We start from the raw sequence: 27,621 nt of genomic DNA, 5'->3' as shown, positions 1-27,621 counted from the left end.
ATTTGTTACGAGGGTTGTCTCACGCAATTATGGAGGCTGAGAAATCTCACAGTTTGCCATTTGCAAGCTGGAAAACCAGGAGAGCTGGTACTGTAATTCTGTCCAAGTCAGAAGACCCAAGAACCAAGAGCACAATGTTTGAGGACAGGAGAAGATGGATATTGCAGCTCAACCAGGGAAAGTGAATTCTCCCTTCTCTGCCTTTTTGTTCTGATCTGGAACTCATTGGATTGGATGATGCCCATTCATATTGGTGAGGGCAACCTTCTTTCCTAGGTCTACTGATTAATGCTAATCTCTTCCCAAAACGCCCTCACAGATATAACCAGAAATAAAGTTTTACCAGCTACCTGGGCATCATTTAGCTCAGTTGAGTTGACACATAAAATTAACCATCACAGGGATGTATAGTCTTGATCTGAACAGAAGGATGGGTGATGGTAGGGTTTTAGTCAGAGATAAAGACTCCTTTTCCTTTCCCCTATTTTCTCATCCCCCCTCTCCCGTGAAGGTTACCAGTACCAAGTTGGCACCATGGGAGGAACAGTGGAGTTCAAGGAGCAGCTAGAAAAGAGTAGAAGGATAGTTTCAGTCAAGGCAGAAGAGGTGGGTTGGGCTGCAGTGCTTAAGGAAGTTGAGTTGTGGCAGGAGGACTGCCTTGAAAAGGAGGGAGTCTTTTTGACAGCAAGGGGATGGGGAGTAGGAGGGAGGGGGAGAGGGGAGGAAATGAGAGTTTCAATAGTCATCTTTAAGATAAAATCCAGGAAGAAGTGACACTTGGTATGAGAGAGATGTTTACAGCATGATATCTATCTACACTAGATACAAATAATGTTGGTTTAAGGCAACGATATTAAGAATAAACACACATATGTGTATTTTAACAGCTTTACTGAGATATAATTCACATTCCACATAATTCATTCATTTAAAGTATACAATGCAGTGATTTTTAGTCTATTCACAGAGTTGTGTAACCATCATCAAAATTAACTTTAGATATTAACATGGATATTTTTCCGTATATCCATCTCTTTTCACTCTGTACAAATAAGCTATCTTTCTGTAGCCTTTAATTCTCGGGTGTCGTCTTAACATATAAGGATTGAAGAGGAGCTTTGTAATCTTTTTCTTGATATAACCTAGGATTTTAAAAACCACGAGAAAACAGTGTCTTGAAGTGAACCATTTTGTTTAGAAGCAAAGCAGAAATGTTTAAATGTGTTATAAAAGCATGACATTGTCCATTTCAGTTGAATGACACACATTTAACAATTATAATTATAAAGTCTGAAAACTGCCCTTAAAATCTACATGGAATAAAACAAATATATAGGTTTAGGCAATAATTGTATATGGATATATAAATATTCAGTTACTGGATTTAGAAGTTGAAAGGATGAGCAATAATGCACAATGGACCCATTTTAATTTAATTTAATTTTATTTTATTTTCTGGTCTTGACATATGACTCTTGGGAGTTTCTTCCAGAGCAGAAAATCACTTCAGATGGAGCTGTGGGCTTGGAGAGGCTCCATGGGGATGAGAAGCTGGGAAGGAAGAAAAGACAGGATCATAACAGATCGATGGGAGCTGACATAACTGCCCATGAGTCTCACATGTATCTCAGATGAAATGATGCACCATAAATTAGACCCTGTGATTCCTGTAAAACACCTGACATATAAGGTTGACTGAACTGAAAAAAAAAAAAAAGGGTCAAGTCAAAGCATATTTCTATGGAAGTCAGGGCTGCCTTCAACTTCATGATTTCCTTCTTAAACCGTGCTGGTTTCATATTGACAATAACGGGATCTGTTTCCTTATCAGCCTACCAAGGTATGTAAGCCTGGGATTGGAGTCCTGGGGGCCAGAGGTGAGTCAGAGTTGTTGAGCACAGCGGCCACATCTGTAGTGAATTGCATCCTCGTTCACCACCCCTCCACTCCTCTGTGCGAGAGGATTATACTTCCTCATCCACTTGACATTCAGTTTAGCCATGTCACTTGCTCTGGCTGCTGAAATATATGTGGCCTGATACTGCCACTTCTGGGAACAAGCTTTAAGAGCCTTCACATGGGTCTGACGTTGCTTTTTTTTCCCTCTGCCATGGGAACAGCAGTGTATAAGATAGAATTGTTTTTGTTTTTGCTTCAGCTTGGATTCCAGACTATATGAGGAGCAGGCCACAGCTAATCAATATTCAATATATGATGTGAGTGAGAAATAACCTTGATTTCATAAGCCATTGAGAACTGTTTTCATTGTTACTGCAACATATTCTAACAAAAACTGACTAATGCCCCTCATATTAATAGTATAAAAACAGAGAAGTCAAATGCAGTGTAAGGAACATATTGGGCCCAGAGATGGTAATGAAAACTGTGAGGTCAGGAGCTGAGCAAATTCTGGAAAAGAACAGGGAATCAGAGTAAAGGTGGAAGCAAAGCCGGGGGCCCCCTGGTGGTTACAGTGATGATGAATGAAATGACCAAGGCTGACTTATTTGCGTGTCTATGTCTTTAGCTACAGTGTTATCCAGTAGGTGCATTGGTCATTTTCCAGTTAACTCTTACTTCTACCTAATATTTTTTATTCTTTCAGAAAAGGAAAATTCCCAGAAACTGCAATAAATTCAGTACTCTCAGGAGTGATGGCTCCAGAGCAGAATTAGATTCGTGGAAAAACATTCTAGGTAAATTAATCTCTACTTGGCCTCCTCTGTCCCATTTTGGGTGTGACTGGCTCAAATGTGGTGGAAGTATATCACTGAAGCTTAAATAAGATGTTTTTGAGTGGACAAGAATCAGGCCTATTGACTACAGTGGAAAAATGCGTGAGACCTGGGCTATATCCTTCGATTCACTTACACCAGTCTGGAAACTGCCACTCGTTACCTGTACACATTCATCCCTGGGAGCATCTTTACTGGGATGACAAAGGGAAATATACAGTGAGCCTTCTGCCTATGTCCTGTGATGGATAGAACTAGACTCATGACCAGGGCCATGATTTCTGAGGTTGGCGATATGTGTGTGAGTGTCTGAAGCAGCATTATTTTCTGGAATTTTGTCGTTGTAACTCTAAAGGTCATCAGAAAGATGCCATACTTCTAGTGGGCTAATTTAATTAAAGAACACCAAAGGATATTGTCTCTGACCTTCGTAAGATCCCATACATAGACAAAGTTTAGCAGACAGTGACATTCAAGCTACTGTTTTCAGTTTAAAGAAATTTCTTATCTAAGACATTTCATTTTGTCTTACACAAATTGAAGGATTTTTTTAAATAAGAGAAATTAACTATTAAACTAAAATAGTTTATTATTAAATAACTATTATTTCTCAGACTATAACATTCAAAATCAGATTTAATATAAATGTTGAATACTCATGTATGTATATAAACTATTATATTTTAACAGAAATTAAACTTTAGGAAAGGCCAGTTAATTTTTAAATGCTTCAATTAATTTTAAAATGACATCATTATCTCTTCACTCCCCCACACTGCTTTTAATTATTCCCCTTTGAATTGAAACTATTGGCTATAATTAATTTTTTGAAAAGATGCTATGCTGGAAATGGGAGACATACAATGTATAACTGTTTTACATCGGGTCTGTTCAAGGGGTAATTAATTTTCATAAGACATAATAAGAAAATTTAATGAAAGGCAATTCTTATTTTATTCTCACTTTAATCCCAAAGGAAATCTGGATGCTAAGAACTTATTATTTCATTACTTTCACAGTGTATTCAGAGATTTTATTAGGTAAAAAATGAATCTTTCATGCCAAAAAATGTTCAGTAATATATTACAACAACGGCTATACTTGTACCCCCCCAATTCAGAGGAATTCAGAGAGCATCTGGACACATCACAGTACCGGGTACATCTTTTCCATGAGACTTACATTTTTTCCTACCATAAAGGGTTACACTCAGTACCCAAAGAGTACATTAAAGAAGTGTAATGTGTTGGTCTGACCTGTTTGAGGCAAGGGATTTCAAATATTCATAACTTTTTGGTGTACAATAAGCTCTCACCATTTGTTAGTGGTCCCTCCAGGGAACTTGTCGATCCTCGGATTCATGAGTACCTGTTTGGCATATGATTTCCTCTATAAGATGAATAAATAAAAGAGAGAACAATAAAACTGGGTTGAGATGTGTCTTCTCGTGCCTCAGCTAGGCTCTCTCCCTAACTCCGTGGTTCATTCTTCACACCAGCCTTGAAGTGCTTGTAATAATAAGCCATGTCTCAGCAGAACAACAAACTGACTTCATGTCCTGGAACTTTGGGGTCACTTCTGTAACGTAAGCTATGAATGTTAAATCTATAATGCTGAGAGTCCACTTTATTTCTTTCTAAGAATGCACATAACTAGATGGTAGATATTTTGTGCCCAAACAGAAATTTTGGCACTGGAAAGTGTAGATTAAGAGCTGTACTTTCCTGGATCATTTTAAAGTGTTTCCATCAGACAGCAGGGATGGGCAGTGATTTAAAAAGATCAATTCATGATAGAACATGAAAAGAACAATGTGGGCCAGCTCCGTGGCTGAGTGGTTAAGTTTGCGTGCTCCGCTGCAGCAGCCCAGGGTTCGGATCCTGGGCGCAGACGTGGCACTGCTCGTCAGGCCACGTTGAGGCGGTGTCCCACATCCCACAACTAGAAGGACCTGCAACTAAGATATACAACTGTGTACAGGTGGGGTTTGGGGAGATAAAGCAGGAAAAAAAAAAAAAAAGATTGGCAACAATTGTTAGCCCAGGTGCCAATCTTTACAAAAAAAAACAATGTTCTGTGACTTTACCTTTTAAATATCACAAATAATGTACAGTATTGGATACTCAAATTAAACATTTTATAAATGCATGCATTTCCATTATGCTAGTAATATAAACTTGGGGGTGGGGTGGACACAAAGGGTGAATGGGCGCACCTATAAGATGACTGACTAGTAATAACGTACAGCTGAAATTTCACAATGTTGTAAACTATCAGAATCTCAATAAAAAAAAAGAGATTCTCCAAAACCAGTATCCGAACACTACCCCTGTTCCCATCGTGGATTATTTCCTTCTGTCTTTTTCTTTAGGCAGAAATAACTTATTTTAAATCTGGGGTATTTATATTAATATAGCTACATGTACATAGTATTTATTGATACTTTATCAAAAGCCATGCAAGGCAGATGATATAATTAACTCCATTTTAAAGAAGAGGAGAGTAAGACTCAGAGAAGTTACGTTATTTGCTCTAATTAATGTAGTCAGTAAGAAGTAGAGCCAATATTTTGAACAGAGATCTTTCTAATTCCACTATCTTATGCTTTCCTTTATAACTAAGCTTAGTGAAACAGTACGAAACAGAACATAAGCAAAAAACAACCAATAACATCACTATCCTGGAAATCTGCCTCAATTCAAGAATGGTGCTTTCCTCTGAGGTGGGTGTTGATCAGACAGCTGGTAAACTTTTATGGTTCAGCATATGCTCAGAAAGAGATACTTTTCACAGCAGAGAGATCCATTCTCCTTCTCTTCTCCTCTCCCTTCCCCTTTTCTCCTCTGCTCTCCCCTCCTCTCCTCTCCTCTCCTGTCTCTTCCTCTCCTCCTCTGTCCCCTCCTCTTTCCTCCTCTCCCCCCCTCCTCTCCTCTCCCCTTCTTTCTTCTCCTCTCTCGTCCCCTTTTCTCCCTTCCTCTCCTCTCCTTTGAGCTTCTCTCCCCTCCTCTACTCTCCTGCTCTCTCTTTCTCTCTCTCTCTTCCTCCTCCTTCTCTTCTATCTCCTTCTGCTCCTTCCTCTCCTTTGCTCTCTCTCTCTTTCTAGGTCTCTCTTTCATTCACTGTATTCTCTCTCTTTGTTTTCTCTCTCTCTTGTCAATTTTTCCATATGTCTCTCTTCTCCCTTTCTCATTCCCTCTCTTCCCTTATCTCTTTTTATTTTTTCCTTTCTATCTCTTTGCCATTATTTTCAGTCTGATGTATTTATCTATTTCTGTGTCCTGGGAGTCATGTGGTCATTAAAGTTTTGTGCAAGTACAGGACAGGAGAGTGAATGATGTTTTTTTAACTTATAGAAACCCATACGTATTAAAGTCAGAATAATTGGAAATAATACACTTTAAAAATGCAAGCTTTATTTTCAGATTGAACTGTGTGAATGGCATTTTCATAGATCGTAAAGATCAAATTGTACTATTTATGATAATTCAAGGTAGTATTATTTCTTGAACTTTGAATGTTCGTGGAGAATTTACTGACTGCTTTCTTATTTTAAGGTGCAGCATATATTTTAATTTCTAAAGATATTCATCGGATTTGGAGGAGCTACAGTACAATAGCTTTAATCAGAATTTGTCTCCCTGCTGTCATTAGTTGTCATAGTTCAGTTTCATACTAGCATTTATCATTTCCTTTTGAAAAAGCAGTCATTATGTCTCACTAGGAACATAGTAAAATATTAATTTCTGTCTTATAATTGTCACATTTCTGAGAAAAATAACTTCAAAAACAGCCAAGAGTCAATAACAGACTCTTTTCTGTAATTATTCCTTATCTCATCCTGGAGTAACTTTACAGACATAAATCAAATATCTTCAGAGATGGGATCGTTGTTCCAGGAGAGTTCAGAATTTCATAAGTAGGTTTATTTAGGCCCAGAGACAGTTCACAACTAAGGGGACCACAAGTAAGCGTGTGAACATTTGAGTTAATTTGGAGGGGGAGAATATCTCACGGGATGCCACTTGATGAACCAGCAGAGGATCTGAAGGCATGTAGCTATTCCAAAGGAATTATTCATAACTTTTCTGTCCATCAGTATTCCTGGCATGCTACAGAAGTTGTTTACAATGACCAATGAACTTGTGTTCTGTGGGTACTTTAGGACACCCATCTCTGTATAAGCTATACCTTATTTCCCCTTCACTCAAAGATATCATTGCTTTGCTCCGTCCTAGAGAAGATGAGGAAATCTCGACTCATTTCCAAAAGTTATATCAGTGAGGTTTTTCTTCTCCTCCTTAATAGGTGTTTAGGAAAGTAAAATAATAGAGAAGTCTTGTGGCACAGTGTTTGGAGGCAGAGACACCTCATCAGCCACTTAATGCTTGCCCACTTAAGTTTCTGAGACTCAGCTTCCTGGTGTGAAAGCTGGGGTAATGATAGTACATATCTCAGAGCTGTTGTGAGAAATAAATGGTACAGCTGTTCAAAATATGTAGCCATTTTTATTGCAGTTGTTGTTATTAATCTATTCCAACTCGGGGGACAGGGACAGCCTTTCAATCCTGGAGAGTTGGCAGGAATAGAGTACCTTCTTATTGTCAGGCTGACTGTGGGTCCTAAGCACCATCCTCTTCCCAGGAAATTGGAGAATTCCTTGACACAGCCTGGTCAAGTTTCGTTGTATGTCCATCCAAGGAGGGCTTACAAGAATCAGAATCCTAGAGCAGCATGGGAAGTGGGAAATGCTTTTAGGATAATTCAGCCACAAGACTCCTGATTCAAAAGAATGCCCTACCACCCAAAGCCTCATTTTTGAAATGGACTATCTCAATGAGGAAGGTTTTTTTCTCAGGTCTGAAGCAACTTGGGTTGTGCCCTTGGTTCTTTTCCAGGTAGTGCACTTAGCAAAAATAATAACTGTTTGTTGAGTGGCTACCTCTGGCCATGCACTTTACCTTTGTACTCATCCAATGCCCATCACTCTAATGCCCATTTGGTCTTTGCTTAAATGTTACCTTTCACCTTTTCTAATCACCCTATTTAAAATTGCATCCCCTACACACCCACTCCTGGCTTTCCTGATCCTTTTATTCTGCTTTGTTTTTTCCCATAGCCCTTGCCACTTTTTTATTATTATACACTTTACTTGTTTATTTTCTGTTTCCCCCACTAAAATGTAGGCTCCCTGAGGAGACGGATTTTTTGTCTGTTTTGTTCACTAAATTCTCAGTGTCTAGAACAATGGCTTGAATATTGTATATTCTCCACCAATCTGTGTGGGATGAATGGATAAATGTGTAGAAGGTAGCTAATATTTTCCCAGTTTTACAGATAAGGAAATTTGGGGCCCAGAAACATTGAATATTAAGGGGACATAACTATTAAATGGGGAGTCAATATTTTATTCATCTACCTTTTAGATAGTTTTAGAGCTTCTATTATTAGTCCAGCCATGAACTAGGTGTCAAACACTTCTATCCCCCTCCCTCTCATACCACACGTACATATCTTTCATCCCTAATTTCTGCCCTAAGATAACTTAAATTTTGTTGGAAGATGTAGATAATAATCAATCAAACTATAGGTAAATGAAATAATTACAAGATCGTGATAAGTAGTGCTGTGAAAGAGTAGACATTTGGGAGTGTTAGAGTAACTTAGGGACGTAATACTTATCTATTTTTTAATAGAAAGGCTAAGGAAAGCCTTTCTGAAAAACAAAAACAATTTCTGAGACATGAGAAATAATTCACTTGGAATATAGTTTGGAGAATATTTCAGACTCAAGGAACTGCATGTGCCCGAACTCAGAGGTGAAAGGAGCTTGTCATGTTCTAATTGCAGTAACCCCAAAAGTGTTGTTATATCATAGCAGGTGGGAAAATAAACAAGATGAAAGTGGAGAGGTGGGCATGAACCAAATTACTCTCCCTTTTAGAGACCTTATCCTATTCTTAGGGTGCATGTTAAACTGCACCCATGTTCCTAATGTAATGTAACTTTTTTATAACTAACTTAATTGTGTTGACTAGTTGATATGGCAATCTTTAGATTTTAAAATAAATATGAATTAATTTTTGTTTTGTATATTAAAAAAAATGTTTGGAGTCAATGATTATTTTTCGTAAGTACCAAACATTGTGTCATAGCCTTGAAAAGTTCCCAGGATCTGGACACTGAGGCTGTGGCATCTGTTGGATAAAATGACCTTGATGAATTGAAGAAGGGACTGGAGAGAGTCAGGAGTAGAAGCAAGGATGCAGCCAAGGTGCTCTTGCCTCGTCAGAGAGGATGGGATCTCAAGTTATGGTGATGGAGCAGAGATAGGAAGAAGCCAGCAGGTCAAGATTCTTAGCTTGAGCAACTGGGAGAATAATAAAGACATTTGCTGAGATTGGGGAGATTGCATAAACCAGTAGTTCTCAAACTTTTGGTCTTGAGACCTCTTTGAATGTTAGAAAGTATTGAGGATCCCCCAGAGCTTTTGTTTATATGGATAATATATATCAATATTTACCATATTCAAAATAAAAACTGAGAAATACTGGAAATGTGCACTGACATTTAAAATACAACTAGTAATAAAAAAATAAAATAAAACTAGTAAATAATCATGTTAAATAACATATTTGGTAAAAACAACTATACTTGTTTTCTAAGGCCAGAAAAAAGTAATGAAAAGAATGGTGCTGTTTTATATTTTTGACAATCTCTTTAGTGTCTGACCTAATAGAAGGCAGTTGGATTCTCATCTCTGCTTCTGCATTCAATCTGTTGTGACATCACATGCCATGTAGATTTTGGAAAACATCACTGTATGTTTATGACAGAATGGGTATGAAAAGGCAAATAATGTTTTAGTATAATTATGAAACTAATTTGGACTTTGTGAATCCCCATCTAGACCACATACAAATGCTCTGGCTTCAGGTAGTTGATGATTCTCAAACCTTTTTGTCTCCTATTCTCACTTTACTTTCTCTCTTCTGAAGATCAGTAGTTTTATAGAGCTTTGTTTCTTTGTTCCTCTCTCAACCTTGAATTGCCTTTATGAGAAATTCTAGTACATTTAAATTTAAATCTAGATAACTTTTCTGGAAATGTCACCTCCTGATTCTCACTTCCCTCTCCTTCATACACAGGGTTTATAGAAATTTACAGCCTCAGATTTTAGTTATCATCCTTCTCTAGTATTTTACGACTGAAGGAAAATGTTTCATAGGACGAAAGGATGTAGCCTTCACTGTCTGTCTCCAAACTTGATTCTCAGCCTGGAGGCTAGTTTGGCACTGTACCACTGGACATACCCCATTATCCCAACAATATTTCTCATAGTTCCTGTGCTCTGTTTAGGGAGCTAGTTCTGTTCAGGAAGGGTAGGCTGGCAACTGTGCAATGTTATTAACCAAGAAATCAAACTATATTTTCAGATATTTGATTCTGTGCTTGGCAGACTGAATGTTCTGTGCACTTAGATGCATGACTTTCTAATATTCAGTCTCTCAAGAAAGCATCCTTTTATGTCCTAGCTCTTGGCTTGAACAAACAGAATAAACACAGCATAAAAAAGAACAGAGAGATATATTTATGAAGCCTGATCTTATAGTTCAAAAACATCTACTAACACACACAACTGTTGAAAGCACACTTTTCTGTCAAAGGATAATTTTGGCCTGTAAAAGAGATCTGGTCTTTTGGGACTAAACTATAGAATTGCACAAACTTCCCCAGTGTTAGAGTACTATTCAAGAAATGGCTTTTTCTGAATATCAAATGGGACTGCTGTGTGTTAGGAGAGTCCATTCACTTAAAAGATAAATATTTTATCCTAATTGTATCTGTTTTTATCAAGTAGGAGTATATCCTAAAATAATGATATGAGCGAGAAAATATTTGTTACAGTTGTTACTAAATATGAAGCTAAATTAAGAGGATTTAGATTATCTGAGAATTGACATGTACTAACCTCTTACCACATGCCAGGACTGGTAATGAAGAATCTTTGTTTTTGTTCTCAAATTGTTAATTTCTCATTCACTTCAGGATATTGATTCTTCCTTCCATGGACCAGTGTGAGAGTAGAAGACATCTTCATTCGGGGTACCTGTTCATTCACTCCTTCAACGACTTATTCATTCAATATTAATTGAGCATCTGCTATATTCAGGTTCTGGAAAGACAAAAATGGAAAAGAGTTGCTACCTGCCATCAAAAGGATCATGAGCCGAGAAGGAAAAGAGTTGTAAGGGATGTAAAGCAGAGAGTGTGACTTGGTGAAGATTGCATATGGCAGGACATCTGACTCTTCTAAGTTAGACAGTCTCCATAGGAGTAGATAACATTTTAGTTGGGCCTTAAAGTATTAGCAGGATTTTAGCAGGTAAGAAAGGAGTGGGAAAGGAGGGTTGGGAACAGCTAAGAAAAGAGAATATTTTGTCCAGAACAGATAATGTTAGCAAGCTGGACAGATAAAAATGGGCCTTGTATATTTAGTTGGACATATAACTCTCAATTCCTTTTCCATAGAAATTAAGATGTTAATAAGGTAAATACATATGTTACGTAAAAACCAGTAGGATTTAAAATAACTGTTCACTGTCCCTCCTTAGTCATACAAACAGGTTTCTAAAGTCCTTCTTGGTAGGAATATTTAATTTGACTAACTTGTTGACTCTGGAAAAGCAGGATAGCTGGATTAAGTGACCCCGTGGAGGCCCCATCGATATTTCTATGTCTGATAAAATTAAGTAATAAGCATGTTACAATAGGAAAGACAACATGTTAATGTTATGCGTAGTATCTATTATCAATTTCCACTTAATATCTCTTGCTCAGAAGAAACTTTACAGAAGAGCCCCTCCTCCAAGTTTTAGTAAGATTCCTGTAAATTCTTCTTGCTTTGGGGCAGATATATATGCCAAGAATGGTTCATTTCGTGAATCTAGTTCTCTGTCCAAATGTTCAATGCCTTTCTGAGTTCATGACTCCAGAAATGACAACTCTTTTCTGGCCAGTGCTGCCTCCTGCCTGTTCTCACCACCACCTCGCGGACAGCAAGTCCAAGGGCCAGATGTACTTTCCCTTATCTTGCTTGAGTCTTCACTGCAGAACTTCTATCCCTGCTCTGCTATGCGTTACTTCATTCATTCAAAAAATATTTAGTGAGCATATTTTTATTTATTTGAGACTTTATCAGGTACTGGAGATAAAGCAATGAACAAGGAAAATCATGGAAGGGTAATAGAGGCTGTGACTGCTCAGCATTGCTGAGAGATTTTGTAAGGTTACACTTGTGCGTTGATTGTGGCAAAGAATATGAAGCCTTTTCTTTGAAAGTGGAGAATTCAGCAATATTCAGATAGAAATACTGCTTTGATATCTCAGTTTTCTTCTCTATCTCTCGGATTTAGGCTTCTGTACATATGAGCTTCTAAAAGGAACTTGAAGGAAGGTTTTTGGAATCGTAGTCAGATCTCTGATTCTAGGATAAGGAACCCATGTGCAAAGGATGGTGATATATGGTAGAAAATAAGGGGCTCACTGTATTGAAGAACTCCCTATGGCACGTGCCTGTATTCGCATGTAAGATTTGGTAGAACAGGCTTACGATTACAGTCCAGAGTGGAACTCTACTATTAACATCCCACTTCTGCTCTGGGGGAAGAGGTTTGGGTTCCCAACAGATTTACTTATAAATATGAAATATATTAAGTTGTCTTTGCTTATGGATGTGAAAAAGCTGTTCACACTTAAGGATTAGCCCATCCAGAGCTGGTTTGTTCTCTTTGGCATCAAAAGATGGGCTCCCCCTGTGAGCCAGTAGTATAAGAGATAGACTGGACAGCCCTGTAAACAGATAACCAGAATAAAACGTAATAGGTACTCTAACCAAAACTTGAGTCAAGTGCTAACGGAATGAGTAGTCTCTCTTGAGTAGAATACAGTGAAAGCCTGACTCAGGTGGTGCCATTTGGACTAAAGTTCTCTGGGTTAACTGGAGAGGAAGAACGTGGAGGAATACAGGAAGAGCGTGGCTGGATCAGTACTCCCACGTGGAAATTTTTATTTTTTTCATTTTAATAATTATGTGGGAAGTGACTAAAATTATCTTTTTGTGGAGCAGTGTGAGCCAGTGGCTTATTTTCTGGAAAATTCTTTGTGTGTGTGTGTGTGTGTGTAGGATGTTCATATCATCTTAAGACACCCAACTATGAAAGATCAGAGAAGTTTTACGGTTCTATAGAGCAGATAAGACAAAATATATGCTTCATAAAATAACATACTCTCTTTATCAGCTCCAGATTTACTGAAGTAAGTTGAACCATTGGTCTAAGTTCCATATGACATTTCTTTTGTCTTTAAGTTTCAATAAGAAATATGATTTGAACAAGTCATATGAGATATTTATAAAAAGTTATAAAAGGCTGCATAGGTAAAGAAAAATGTCATTAGCAATGAAGTATTAAGTGTGAGAAACAATGCATTTGTTTTCATTATATCAGATAAGTATGAAAGGAAATGCTAATAAGAATGAGTTTCCTTTGAACACTTTGACAACTCCAACTGCTTTTCTTTATTGATAGAAATTTACCACTAAATTGAAAATAATTCCCTGAAAAGCAAATTTAAATTAACTAAAAGGTTTTTACTTAACATGAACAAGTCAAAGAGCTCTGAAATTAAACTTGAGAAAAAAATTAAAAGCATGTACATGGAATAAACCAAATCAGAAAGAAAATATCATGAGATCTCCCTTTGCTTTTGTATGCTCCTTTCAAGTCTGGTTCTCCAAAATTTGTTTAAAAATTCTTTACCAATTTATGTAGAATAGAAGAGTGAAATAATAAATGTAAAATTAAAGTTTACATTAAGGCTGAAGTTACTGTCGCTATTTGATTATACTATAGAAGAAGCAGAAATGTTCCTAGGAATGCGTCTGGGTCGTGTAATAACTGGGTGAAGGATAACGTGACTCCAATTTATAGTATTGATATAGTATAGCAGCTTTCTTTTTTCTTTTTTGTCCTCATTCAGTCATTTTTTCATCCTCTTCCATTTGTCTGGTTCTTCACCTGTAATTGCTTTACCAATTTCTGCTACTTCTCTTATCATTCTTGGTCTAATCATCTCCTACCTCCGCTATACCAATCTATTTATCACTTCCCTCTAAATTTCAATTTAAGCTCCCAATGAATATTTCTGACAGACCCAGACTTAAATCTAGTCACTACTACTACTAGCTACTCAGCAAATTACTCACCTTCCATATACTATTGATTTTTGCTCCAAAATAATAAAAGTTGAAAATAAAATAAAAAGAAAGAAAATAAAGATGATAAAAGGTTGTTGGGAGCATTGGTTACTGGAACCCTTGCATGAGTGTGCCTGGAACCATGTGACATTCCTTCTGTCCATGAAAATTTGTCTGATGAGTTTGTTATTTCTCCATCTCTGTTTTCCTATGTAAGAATAATTTTTGCATATTTCTTTTATTTTTCTGAGGAAAATTAAAATTCCCTGAAAGCTCACTTCATATGTATGGAAGTAGGAAATTGATAATTAACACAAGTAAGTGAATATATCAAGCACACATGCTTATGATTGGGGTAAGTTAAATCACTAAAAATGGCCAGTTCAGTGCTAATTTCTTTTATTTTCTTAATGGGTTATAGGACACATCTGAATTATGTAGTTTGCAGACTCCTTTATTGATATTAACTTATTATTAATGTTAATTTATTACTAAAATAACCTGGCACTTTCCCTTTCTTGAGGAGGAAGGAACTTTGCTTCCTTTACTGCTGAAAGCTCCACTGGTGTCCCAACCTCCTGCTCTTCTCAAGTTAGCCCAGTGTTATGGGGAATGGTCATATTCTTCATATTGTGTGAATGTGTGTGTGTGCTGTGTGCACACGTTTGCAGCATGTGAGTGTGCATGTGCATGTGTATAGGGGCAAGAGGAGCTGTCTGTAATCGCAGTGGTTGTGGTGGGGAATAAGAAAGAAGATTTAAAATCTCAAGATCATATAGAGTTATAAATTATAAATCCATTAAAAATCCAACCAGAGCTATTGCTGAACTATCTTCTCTTTGAGGGGAGTTAACCTGGACTGTCATCTTAGCTTCTTAACAGATTTTCCTCCTGATCTTTATGTCTGTCTACCTTGTGTTTCATTGAGTGACCAGGGTTCTCTTCATAAAACAGATCTGTTCATTTCAATTCTTCTGTTCAAAGCCTTCTTAACTTTGAATCTCATTTGCTCTAAAGATAAAACCCACACTTCTTAGCAGGTGATAGCAAGTCATCCACGATGTGCTGCCAATCAATTTTTACAGCTGTATCCTATATTATTCTCCCTGCTTGCCCCCAGCCCACTCATTCATGGCTCCAGCTCTATCAGACTGTCTTCATTCCTGGAATGAACATTCACAACTCCCCGCCCAGTCTTCCTTTAGCCCAAGAGGCAAGCATTTCCCTTCATGTTCATTTGTTGAAATGTTACTCATCCCTCAAGGCCTAGTGAGATGTCCCCTTCTCTCATCTATTCCAGGCCAAATTTGTCATTTCCTCATTTGTGGGTTTGCGCACTCTGTTTTTATCTCTATTATAGTAATGGGGATTTTTGTCCTGGATTTTACCGAGGAGTTCTGATTTCTAATAATGTATCCTGGTGTCAGACAGTGTTTCACTAGAATTGGTTCTGAATGGATGTTCTTAATGATTATGGCATTTATATTATGCCTGTTATGGCCAAAGTGTATATACAATTGCTTTTTTTACCTCCTTAATTTTACCTCTCTGTAAAAAGGCAGTGTACAAGTAAATCATTATTGATAAATCAAACACTCTGCCTTTCCTTTCCCATCCACCAAATGCAATCTCCTGAATGGTAAGCAAAAGCCAAATATCTTTTATATACTCTCTTTCTTTCTGTGTTTCTCTCTCTTTCTCCTCTTGTTGTCCTTGACAGCCCCTACTCCCATTCATATGCAGACTAGGAACTCACTAAGTTTGTATTGAATTGAGTCATTGATCAAGTAAGAGAAAAGCCCAGTTGGTTAACCACTCCAGTGATAATGTCCCTGAGGTCCCTTCTTCTGTGAAGAAGCTGGATGATTACAGAAAGGGCCTGGGACAAGTCCTGTCCTATGTAAGGCAAGTAAAGGGACCAGTGCTGAGAACTGTGCCTGGCTCACGGCAAGAGTTCTGTGTTGTTGCTTGAAGGCTGTTATCAGGCTGTCTTGTAGGTCAATCATCCTTATTTGACATGATTTCCAGACTCCTTGCTCTACTCTGTGTCTTCCTTTAGATTATTTCTGACTCACTGATGTTCTAAGGATGGGATAACCTCATTCGGTCACAGATTCTTGGTATATGTATCTAATCAATCTAGAGTCATATGGGAACTTAGATTCCCCCAATTAAAGCTAATCTCTAACTAAAATTTAGCACTTCCTTCAATTACAAATGTAGGCAACAAACTGCAGTAGGATTAGCAATAATTGTGACTTTGTAATGAATAGAAATCACAGATAATTTCGTATCACATTATAGTTGTTATAGATATTTGAAATTTTTATGAGCTCACCTCTATTTTAAAATTAGTTTTTAGTATTATTATATACACTTCTAGATTATATATGAATATATCACAATGTTTTTAACATTTTTATAATGAATTTTAAAATAGTGCCTTTGTAATTCTCTGTATTTTATTTTTTCCTTTTAAAGCCGTTATTCTGAGAAGAATTATACTTAACCAGACTGCCAAGTGTCATGAAAAAGGGTGAGAACACATAGCCAAGTAGAATTTAGAAGATATGGATAAGAATATAACATTTACTTCCATTAATTCAGACTTAGACTGAATTTCCTTTGGGTTTTTAATCATTATAAAAATAATATATATTCATAGCTTCATACTCTTGAGGAGTTTACAAAACGCAACCCCCAAGTCATCCTACCCTACCCACTCTCCAAGATAACCATTGTCATTGACTGTGGGTATTTTTCCAGACATTGGCTACACGTACTCATATACTCTAAAATATATCTATATCTATATCTAGATAGATGAGTTATCATAAGGGTGGAAAAGTTTTCCCTTCTTCCCTTCTAGGTTCTTTGGCTCATCTAATAATTAAATTGACATAAGACAGATTAACAGGCAAAAACTAATTTCATATGTACAGGAACCCAAGAAAAATATGAGATCCCTAGGCAGTAAAGCAATTGAGTCTTATAAGCCATCCTGAGCCAAGGAATAGGATAGGGGCCTGGGGCTTCAAAGGACAGGAGGGCAATTCCCAGGAAAATAAGAAGAGCAGATGTTTGATAATCAGATGTTTGCCTGCCATCCAGTTAGGTCTTTCAGATAAAAAAATGTTCTCTCTTATAACAGCTCTCTGTCTGGGCTAAGCCCCCTATCTAAATTCTTTCAGGCAGTTAAGGGAGAGTAAAAGTTTTTCTGAGTCTGTTGAGTCTTGATTGCTTTCGGCTCAGAATAATCCATATGTCAAAGTGCCACATTTTGGGGTGGCATATTCTGCGCAACTTATCTATATATATAGCCAAATGTATATATATATTGTAGTATACTGTCACATATAACCCATGTCTTAGACATGCTACTCTTGCTCTGCCTTGAGTTTTAAATAGCCAAGTCATATTCTTGGCTCACACTGGTTTTGTGGTCAAGAAACTTTCTAAGTCTTTTCTTTTCTTTTTTTTTTTTTAAAGATTTTATTTTTTTCCTTTTTCTCCCCAAAGCCCCCCAGTACATAGTTGTATATTCTTCGTTGTGGGTCCTTCTAGTTGTGGCATATGGGATGCTGCCTCAGCATGGTTTGATGAGCAGTGCCATGTCTGAGCCCAGGATTCGAACCAACGAAACACTGGGCCGCCTGCAGTGGAGCGCACGAACTTAGCCACTCGGCCATGGGGCCAGCCCCTCTAAGTCTTTTCTTTTTCCAGCATCATAAAACCCTATTTTCTTCCACTATAAATTAAACCAATGTTTTAAACTCAGCATTCTTTTGGTACAGAATTTTTTTGTCATTGCTAATTTTAACCTTGTGAGTTTTGTTTGATTGTCATAACTTAATCAAATCTTTCAGGATTCTAAACATGCTTCCCATCGTATTAGTTACCACTCATCTTTGTGTAATTGTCAAATGTCCTTAAATCATTCAACAACCATGTATTGAGTGCCTGTCATTTGTCAGATACTATTCTAAACACTTTACATATATTTGATCATTTAGTCTTTCCAACAACTTTATGAAATAGGTACTGTTATTATCTCCATTTTAAAGATGAGGAAACTGAGACACAGGTTAAGTAACTCACCTAAGGTTTACATATTATATGAACATAAATGAATATAGCTCAGTCTAAAGAATAGGTGAAATTATTGGGTGCAACTAGAAACGGTGAATAGGAGGTCACGGAAGCAGGCTTAAGCTCCATATACAGAGGACTAATTATTTAGAACTGTATCAAAAATGAATGAGCTCATTATCCCTAGTTACAGTTAAGACCCCAGATAGCTGCCTGTCGTGAATATCTTGAAGAGATTTCCACTTTAGCAGAAAGACTGGGTAGAGGAGCTGAAGTCTCTTTCCGCTCTCGGGTTCTGTGGAATTGATTCCGATAAATACCTTGACCTCTTTCTCTCAGCGTTATTTCTGTGTGCTGTGCCCCTAATTCTTACTATTTTAATGAAGTGTTTTTAACAAGCGTTGAATTTCTGTTATTAGAATTGACTATTCACAAAACCAATGTTTATGCCCGTTTTAATCATGGACAGACATCAGGACGTTGTTTTAAATGAATTTCCTCACACAAATAACCCTGCATCCACGCCACGTTGAAATTGGATTTCAAAAATGCTTCAGTGGAGAAAACCTATGCCGGAGCACTCAGATTTGCTTAGCCCTCCTAGTTGACTTCCGTGATTGTCCTGTTATCATGTTGCACCTCTAGCTCTTCCAGCTATGCCGATTATATATTAGGCATCTGCTTATGACCTTGTCTTGAGTCTTTCCCTCAACCATTTTAATCCTAATGAAAAGAAAACAAAAAGGGACATCATTCAAAGTGACAGACTTTGTTGTCTTACTTTCAGACTGACTTCCTGATACTCTTTTGGCCTGCTGGGTTTTTTCTGTGTCCCTAGACACAGAGGCCAATGTTTACTACAGCATTGAATTGGTCATCTGGCCAACTTTATTATCACTGGAACGGTCAGCAATAATCCAAACCAGATTTTCTTTGTGCTGGAGCGTAATCAACAAAACCAAGGCTTTTGGAACCAAGGCTGGTGCTTTTTGCAGTATTTCTGTTTGAGTTCTTCAGATCCTCATATCTAACTCCCAGCAGGTGCACAGGAGAAGCCTTCCTTAGTGGGACAGAGAAATGTTGACTATGGAAGAGGATGCATCCTATAGCTTTTCAGTTCTGACTGGCTCGTTATTCCCTGTAGAGCTAAAGGTATATACTCTTCTAATTTTCAAAAGCCTTTGGTTATTATACAAAGATCTCACTGTAACAGCTAATATGATGGTGATATTGATGTCACTGGAGGCGATAAAAAGAAATCACTCCTAAGTGACCAACAGGCAGACTTATTATACACTGGTCTGGCCATGCAGGTTATTGACTCCCAGTGTTTGTTCTGATTGGTTGGTGTGTTGCTCTGATAGTTCAGGGCCCATTTTACTTCTAGCCTTTTAAACATATTACTACCATCTTCCTAAAGTTAGTTTCTGTTGAGGTAACCAGACCCCCATTCAGCCCTGCAGCTTAATGCCTGGCATAATGCAAAGTAATATTGAGACTCTTGGGCTGCAGGAATCATAGGGAATGGCATTCACATAGGGGATATCCATGTCATGAAAGTCCGTCAGTGCAATATTTCAAGTTTTACTCAGAGAAGGAACCACTTACAATAATTTTATTGGTTCCAAAATAACTTCTACAAATTCCTCCCAGATCTTTCCCCACTCAGCTGAACAGTTTCAGAAGAGGCAGTGGGTGACTGTAACCTTTCACTTCTGTTAGAGAGTTTATTCCCCAGTACTCTGGTTTTCTATTATCTTCATCGTTTCTTAAATATTGATCCACACGTGTTGTACCAGACATCCTGGTTCGTGTATCCCTCCTTCATGTTCATTGCCAGTAGATTGGGAGGCAAATACTCAAGCTTGCATAGGGTGGATAGTTTTCTTTGGCAAACGTGAAATCAAGAGGTTATCACCAAGTCGATCAAGAAATATAGGCTAGAGGGGCCAGTTTGGCGGTGTAGTGCTTAAGTTCATGCACTCCCCTTTGGTGGCCCAGGGTTTGCAGGTTTGTATCCTGGGTGTGGACCTACACACTGTTCATCAAGCCATGCTGTGGCAGCATCCCACATACAAAATAGAGGAAGATTGGCACAGGTGTTAGCTCAGGGCCACTCTCCCTCACCACAAAAAAAAAAAAAAAAAGGAAAAGAAAAGAAATATAGGATAGAGAGGTAATGATAACCTAATTCTTGACCACCTATGATTCCAGACCATGGTATATAATTTGAGAGACAAGAATGTTCCCCCAATTCCACTGAAGCCATACAGATTTTTACCACTAAAGGGTTTTCTTTTTCTTTTCTCTTCCCCAGAGAACTAAGTTGTTTCTATTCTCATTTACCTGCTAAGAAGCTCAGTATTTCACAATATATATTCAAATAAACCATTAGATAGAGCTGATTTCTGTCAGCTTTTATTAACTTGACTTCTAATATTAAATTAACTAAAACTTTTACACAAGTTGGATGAAACAATATCTCTTCAGTTGAAGTTAGAAAAGGACATGTCTTTGAATATCCTTTGGCATTGTGAAATCAAAAAGATTAACTTTGTCTAAGAGAGGGAATAGGTGACAGACATTTTCTGTGCATGGGGAAATTGCTGCTTTTAAAATTATGGTTTGAAATCCTCCAAGTACTGAAAACGAATTTCTTTAAACGCAGCACACAGCATTATAAAAATACTCTTTGAGGTCTAATGCTTGCTTTGTGATTAAAGAAAGAATGCATCTGGGTGTTTTCTGTGCGTGACAAAAATTAATCTGCTTTTTTTTCTAGCTATTTGTTGCTTAATTCTAGAATCAACAGAATCCACTTATAGTAAAAAAAAGATATCTAATAAGCCAATTATGTTATCAATCAGTCTATACTTTTTTAAAACTATTAAGAGGCCCCTACAATAGGTAGAATCTAGTAAGAGGAATATAAAGCATGAAAACCATTCTTGATACCCTTTGGGAATGAACTTATGATCCAGGATGAAGAAATCAGGCATCTGCATTTGTCAAATGCAACATGATGTGTGATAATTGCTAAGTACATGATGTTAAAAACACTATTAAGGAGGGAGAGACAGAGGTTCTTCCAGGTGTTAACTCCGAATTGGTGCTGCATAAGCTGGATCTTAAACCATGGAGAACATTTCAGTATGGGAGGCTAGAAGAGAGTTAGCATATGGGTCTGCAGCTGGCAGAGAGAGCAAATCAAGTAGAGATGGAAAAGTGCACCAAATATTTGGAAAATAGCAAATAGATCTATTTTACAGTGCAGGAAGATTGATATAGGATGTGGCTCTCAAAGTTTTTAACAACAAATTGCCCTTTCTTAAAAGAATGCATATATGGAAATCCCAATTAAAAAAACACATAAAAATGAAATGCTCTGACTGAAATCAGGAAACTCAGGATGGCAACTTTTGGGGAGGCAGGTGGAAATTCTTGATATCACTGTAGATTTAATAGAAAGCTTCTTGATATTTATGCCCTATTTCTCTTGCCTGTTTATCTCCCTGCAATTTGACTGCTGCTGGCCAGACGCTTACCTGTATTCCTGACTAATAGATGTCCAATTCCCACTCTATTTCTAGATTTCAGCAGCCCAACTAGATCCCTGATTCTGTTCTCCTCTGGCTGGTTCCTGGTTCCTAGGTCTGTCTACTGATTCTTCTCCACCATTGGTTCTGATGCTTCTTCCTACCTCTAGCTTCGCTCACTTGTAAATAGCCACTTTAGCCAAGAAAAATACACCCTTTTTTTTTTTTTTTTTGAGGACGATTAGCCCTGAGCTACCTGCTGCCAATCCTTCTCTTTTCACTGAGGAAGACTGGCCCTGAGCTAAAATCCGTGCCCGTCTTCCTCTACTTTATATGTGGGATGCCTACCACAGCATGATGTGCCAAGCGGTGCCATGTCCACACCCGGGATCTGAACCGGCGACCCCCAGGCTGCCAAAGCGGAATGCCCACACTTAACTACTGTGCTACCAGGCCGGCCCCCAAAATCCACCCATTTTGAGGATGGTGTCATAATATAAGTACTAGGTAGTAAGAAAGGAACTGAGGAGGCATTGGTGGGAACAGAAAGGAAAGGACTTTTGTTTCGTAATGGAGGATTGATTAGCACTTGTGATGGATTAGGCATAGAGGGTGGAAGAGTTGGAACAAAGAAGACTTACAGGTTTGGGCCAAAATGGAGAAAGAATATGCCATAATGAAAATAAGCCTTAATAACTATTAATTTGCATATAGCCTTCATGGTCCACAAAGCATATTCTTTTGTGTTCTGTCATTCACCCTCACAACAACCCTGTTATGAAAATTTTATATTCTTGTGCTAAAGAAGAAGAGAAGAGATCAAGTGCTTTGCTCAAGGTCATAGTACAAGTTAGTTCAGACTACCAAATTCCTACTAATTTTATGACTGTAGATCTGTTCTTCACTTTGTGGTAAACATCTGATACTGTACAAAGCATAAAGGTAATTTGCATTGTTTTCCTACTGGGTCCTGTGATGAGGGCCATATTTACAATGTTGCAATTAGTCACACTTAACACAGGATTAGAAAATGCATGGTATGCGTGTCGCGTAGCTTTTTCTGCACTGGTGAAAGACATCACTCATCAGTCATCTCGGTCCTTCCTGCTGAGTCTGCAGGCTGCCTCACAGTCCTTCTCAATATATTACTCTAGGCAACTACCACTAATAAATCAGAGTTGTCTGAAAGTTGAAACTCATTTGCCATTCTGGCACTAGAAGCATGAAATGAAGCGTATAGTCTGATACAAAACTCAATACTATGACATACTTGGTTTCTCGTCCCTCAGGATAGGCCTTCCTATTCCCACATCTGAGGCCAATTAACTCCAAGAGCATCAAGTCAGACTTGTTAAACCTGCCCTAACCAAGAGCCTACTAATTGGGCTTATTCCTGATTCCTGGGGCTAAGCCTCCTCTTTTCACCCAAGGTCTAGAAACGGATGGCCCATCTTGTTCCTCACTTCTGAAGTTCTGTTTCATAAGCCAGGTCCTCTAAGGTAGGCTCTTACCATGAGTTCTCCCTTGTATTCCTAGAGTCTAGAGTCCTGTTCCTGCTGTCTAGTGTCTGTGACTGCATCCCTATATCGCTTCCCTATTACTGTGAAACAAACCATCCTTTACTGTAAAGGCTTGAGAGAGTAATGAGTATTAACCTTTTGTATAAATCTACCATTTTGGTAGGACTTTTCAAGAATGACTCCTCTCTGCTCCATGTAATGTCAGCTGTTTTTATTTTGTTTTATTTTTTCCTGATTCCAGTTAAATAGAGTTTTATTTTATTTTTTATAGAGTTCATAATAGTTTACATCGTTGTGAAATTTCAGTTGTACATATTTTTTGTCTGTTACCACACAAGTACTGCCCTTCACCCCCTGTGCCCACCTCCCCAGCCTGCTCCCCGTGGTAACCACTGAACTGTTTTCTTTGTCCATATGTTTGTTTATATTCCACATCTGAATGAAATCATAGGGTGTTTGTCTTTCTCAGTCTGCCTTAGTTCACTTTGTCTTATGCTCCAGATCCTCCCATGTCGTTGCAAATAGGATGATTTTGTCTTTTTTTATGGCTAAGTAGTATTCCATGGTATATATATATACCACATCTTCTTTATCCAATCATTGGACAATGGGCGCTTGGATTATTTCCATGTCTTGGCTATTGTGAATAGTGCTAAATACGGAGTTTTAATTTCATAGCTTAACAATGAATGATCATACAATGAAGTCAATACATATACCTATCACTTCAGTCTAAGCTTGTCCGTGTACATAGCTGAAAACAATTACAAGATATGGTCTAATAAATGCCAGAGGGCCTTTTAAAAAAAACAAAGAAATGTTCATAGGCATTTCAGGGGAGCAGGATTTGCCACACCAAAATATGCCTCTTTGCATAAGGATTATTTTAGGCTGATTATTTTTAAGAAACAGCAGACACACAAAAAAGTTCTGAAAATTGAGTAGAAGTTACTCTTTTGTAAGAGACGTTTATATTTATAAGGGAAATCTCCATTTGAAACGCTGTCTCCCTCCTACACGAGGAAGAGAGGGATGACTCTAAATCTCAAGAAACTCATCAATGGAGAAGGTGGAGACTTAAGTCTACCTAACAACCTTACCCTTGTTTACTGTGCTTTTCCTGGCAACTTCCTATAACTGACTTTCCCACCATCAACACCTTATTTGGTCTTTAGTTGGAAATGGTATTTAAGTTGGTGGCTTGGACCATTTCAGGGAGTTACTCAGTTTTCCTGGGTATCTCCCATGTATGCAGGAGTTATACATGTTATTAAACTTTTGTTTATTTTTCTCTTGTTAATCTTTCTTTTTATTACAGGGAAGTGTATGGGGACAGAATTTCCTATCCCAAATTGTGTCTCTTTGGCTTGATTATTTTTAAGAACAAAAGACTCAGGAAGAAACTTTGAACTTCTCCCTAATTGCCTAAAAGAATTTAAGATAGGCAGCTTGTTCCAGGAAGGAGCTAATACCATAGGTAACTATAGTATAGTATGAACTAGGTGTAGTAGACAGGGAGGAACCTAGCAAGGCCCATTTGATCAAAGTCCTCCCCATGTCCCATTGTCTCTGCAAGTCATAGCAAATATTTGTTTACCAGACATTTGCTTTTCCATCTCCATGTGAATTGCCTTCCGCCCCCTTGAAGTCCTAAACCACTACCCCCAACATCTTCCTTTGTCTTTAGCTGAAGATGATGTTTAAGGTGGTGGCTTCAGCCATTTTGGCAAGTTACTCAGTTTTCCTGGGGTTCTCCATATATACAGGTTATTAAACTTGTTTGGTTTTCTCCTATTATTCTGTTGCATGTCAATTTAACTCTTAGACCAGCCAGAAGAACCTAGAGGAGTAGAGGAAAATTTCTCCCTCTCCTACAGGGGTCTCAGTGAAGAACCTAGAAGGATAGAGAATTATTTTTCCTCCTCCAGAATATTAAGCTTCATTTTCCATATGAAAGATCCTCTTTCAAGAGGGTCATTCATGTGATTGGCAATCTGATTCTATCTTTGGGAGCTAATCCAGGGCTATGGGCCAAGGTCTTTAGTTTCTCTCTTCTTGAACCTCTCCAAGGCTGCTTAGGCTTACTCACAGCATGGTGAGTGGATTCCAAAAGCAAGTGTGCCAAGAGTGCATGATATTCTTTTGATCTAAACTCAGAGCCACTTGGGTCATACTCTGTTGGTCAAAGCAGTCACATAGACCCACCCAGGTTCAGGAGAGGGCACACAGACTTCACCTCTTCATGGAGGAATAACAAAGTTCTAGAAGAATTAGATATCTGGAGATATGGTTATGATAATCTTTGGGAAAACGCAGTCTATCATAGTCTCCTTGCAAGACTCTATTGCCTTTGTCCCTTTAGACACTGTCAGATTACTTTTCCCACCTTTGAAGATATTGACCTCCTATCTACTGCTAGATCTCCCAGTCGCCAAACGCCTGGATCTCCATTTAGTGGCCCACTGTTACAGTTGATAATGCTGCCGCTATAGTATATCCTTTTATTTGTAATTCCTTCTACTGCCTACATTTGGAACATACCCAGAAGGTCTTACTGAACTTGAAGTTCTGCTGTCTATGACCAAGAAAGCCTGGGAAAATAAGATGATTGAGAGAAAAAAGAATGTCTTTTAGAAGCAACGGGACCTGGTTTCAAATCTCAGCTTAGTAACTGAACTCTGGGAAGCTTACCTCTCTTGACCTCAATTTACTTTTCTACCAACTGAGTATAATATGATTTTCATCTCATAATTGTCATGAGAATTAAATATGGTAATGTTAATCAAATAGGCTAACCCAGTAACAGGTTTATTGAGTAGCTTAAAAGCTGTGGGGTATTCATATAAAAAGTTTATTTTTTTATTCATTTATTACTTTGAACCATGGTCTGTTTTTACATGTTTTTTCCTGTACTCAATGTCATCTCTAGCATTTTTTTTTCCATTTCTTGTATTTCTGGTTACTTTAAGTTATTACAATTTCTTTACAGTTAAACTCCCACCTTGTGCCCAGTTTAACATTTCCTCCTCCCCAAGGTGCAGGTCAGGTATTTATTTTGGGTAACTTGGAGAGGTGAGAGAGTCTGGTCTGTCTGCTTTTGTACTCTGCCTTCCAGTCATCACCATGGAGTTGAGGTGGGGGATGTTGAGTTTGGCTGAGTGTGGTTTGGCTGTGAAATACTTCTCCCTCCCCCTCGTCTGAGTCTGGCTTCAATGTGGTTGGAGGGCACAAGGGCCATGGGAGATACGAAGAGAAAAGGTCTGACCACTTGTGAGTCATTCCGGCCTCACTCTGTCCAGGCAGATTTTGTCTGTTGCTCATGGTCTCTGTTGATGGTGGACTTGGTTGTGGAGAAGATAGTGTCCAGTTTCACCCCGGCTCCCTGTCAGTGAGGACCCCCTGAGAGAGGAGCAGCACTACCTCCAGCCCTCCAACAGTCTGTGTCCACCCCTGTAATGGCTGTTACCTTAATTGGCCATTGGTCACCTGGATAGTCCCAAACTCCTTCTTCCTCTACCCTCTTTGCCTCTTCGCATAGAACCGGAGGAACCACTGAGGTTGTCATGGAACAGAAGTCGGAATGCCCTCCTATTCTTTGCTTCACAAATACATTACCCCAAACACTCTCTGTAACCCATGTCTCTCTCTGCTTTGTCTATGAGCTGCCAGAGCAAGTGTAGCCAATTCAGTAACGTGCAGTTGAGAATCCAGCACCAGGTCTGTTGTTACCAGACTCCAGGGCAAACATGTTAGGCTTTCCCAAGCACTCTTTCACAATGTTCTTCTCTGAGGGTGGCCTTGAGATGGGCCTGTAGCAGCTACAGCTGGAGTCATCCATCCTCAAGGTTGGGGTTTTCAACTGCTCCTTTTTGCCAGCTGCCCTGATCTGTAAGAGTGAATCCCTAAGAACCTTCTCCATCACTTGCTTGTGTTGGGGTGGGCATCCCACCAGGAAGGACATTATTACCATTCCCCCTGCTTATTTTTTTTTATGATCTTGCAGCCCAGCTTCTGTGCAGTCCTTTATTCCCTGCTCCTCAAGTGTGAGAAGTCCCAGGAAACAAAGAAGCACAGTTTCAGCAGACTTTCATAGGAGCACCAACATTTTGTCTGAGTCTGACAAGAACCAAATGTAATTGGAGGCCTCTCCGAGGTGTGATGCTCACTGTGAACACTGGGGCTATCTATCTTTGTGTAACCAATATGCCTTTGGGGGATTTATTTATCTTTTACAAGAACGCATGTAAATCGTGCGTGCTCCTATTTAAGTTAGATACTAACAGTTTCTTTAGAGATTCTGGGCATATTAAAATACTAGCTGTGAAGCAGCAGAGAAGGAAGCTGTGCATTGTTAATCCTTCCTGTGACAGAACCATTAAACAGCAACCCTTGAAGGCTTGCTTATAAGGATGGTGTTTTCTCCACCCCGTACCAAGTATGTGCGTGGGTATGGGGTGCCCTTCCTGGCAAGCCTGTAAGCTGTCAGA

General features: G+C 38.4%; 1 protein-coding gene and 1 long non-coding RNA gene across 7 annotated transcripts in view; one reads left to right on the top strand and one right to left on the bottom strand.

The window, feature by feature from the left end:
* Positions 1-27,621, top strand: part of LINGO2 (leucine rich repeat and Ig domain containing 2) — a 1,108,854-nt gene that overhangs the window by 314,736 nt on the left and 766,497 nt on the right. The gene's annotated exons all lie outside the window — the stretch shown is intronic.
* Positions 1,426-26,714, bottom strand: LOC139078723 (uncharacterized). The gene is made up of 5 exons (XR_011531752.1): positions 26,601-26,714; positions 10,705-10,908; positions 7,327-7,456; positions 4,051-4,124; positions 1,426-1,551 (listed from the first exon to the last, which is right to left on the bottom strand). It is a non-coding gene; the product is annotated as an uncharacterized lncRNA (long non-coding RNA).

This window comes from Equus przewalskii, chromosome 22 (genome assembly GCF_037783145.1).
Source record: "Equus przewalskii isolate Varuska chromosome 22, EquPr2, whole genome shotgun sequence".
Classification (NCBI taxonomy): Eukaryota; Metazoa; Chordata; class Mammalia; order Perissodactyla; family Equidae; genus Equus; species Equus przewalskii.
The sequence above is the reverse complement of the archived record's forward strand: the minus strand, read 5'-3'. Positions and strand labels throughout refer to the sequence as shown.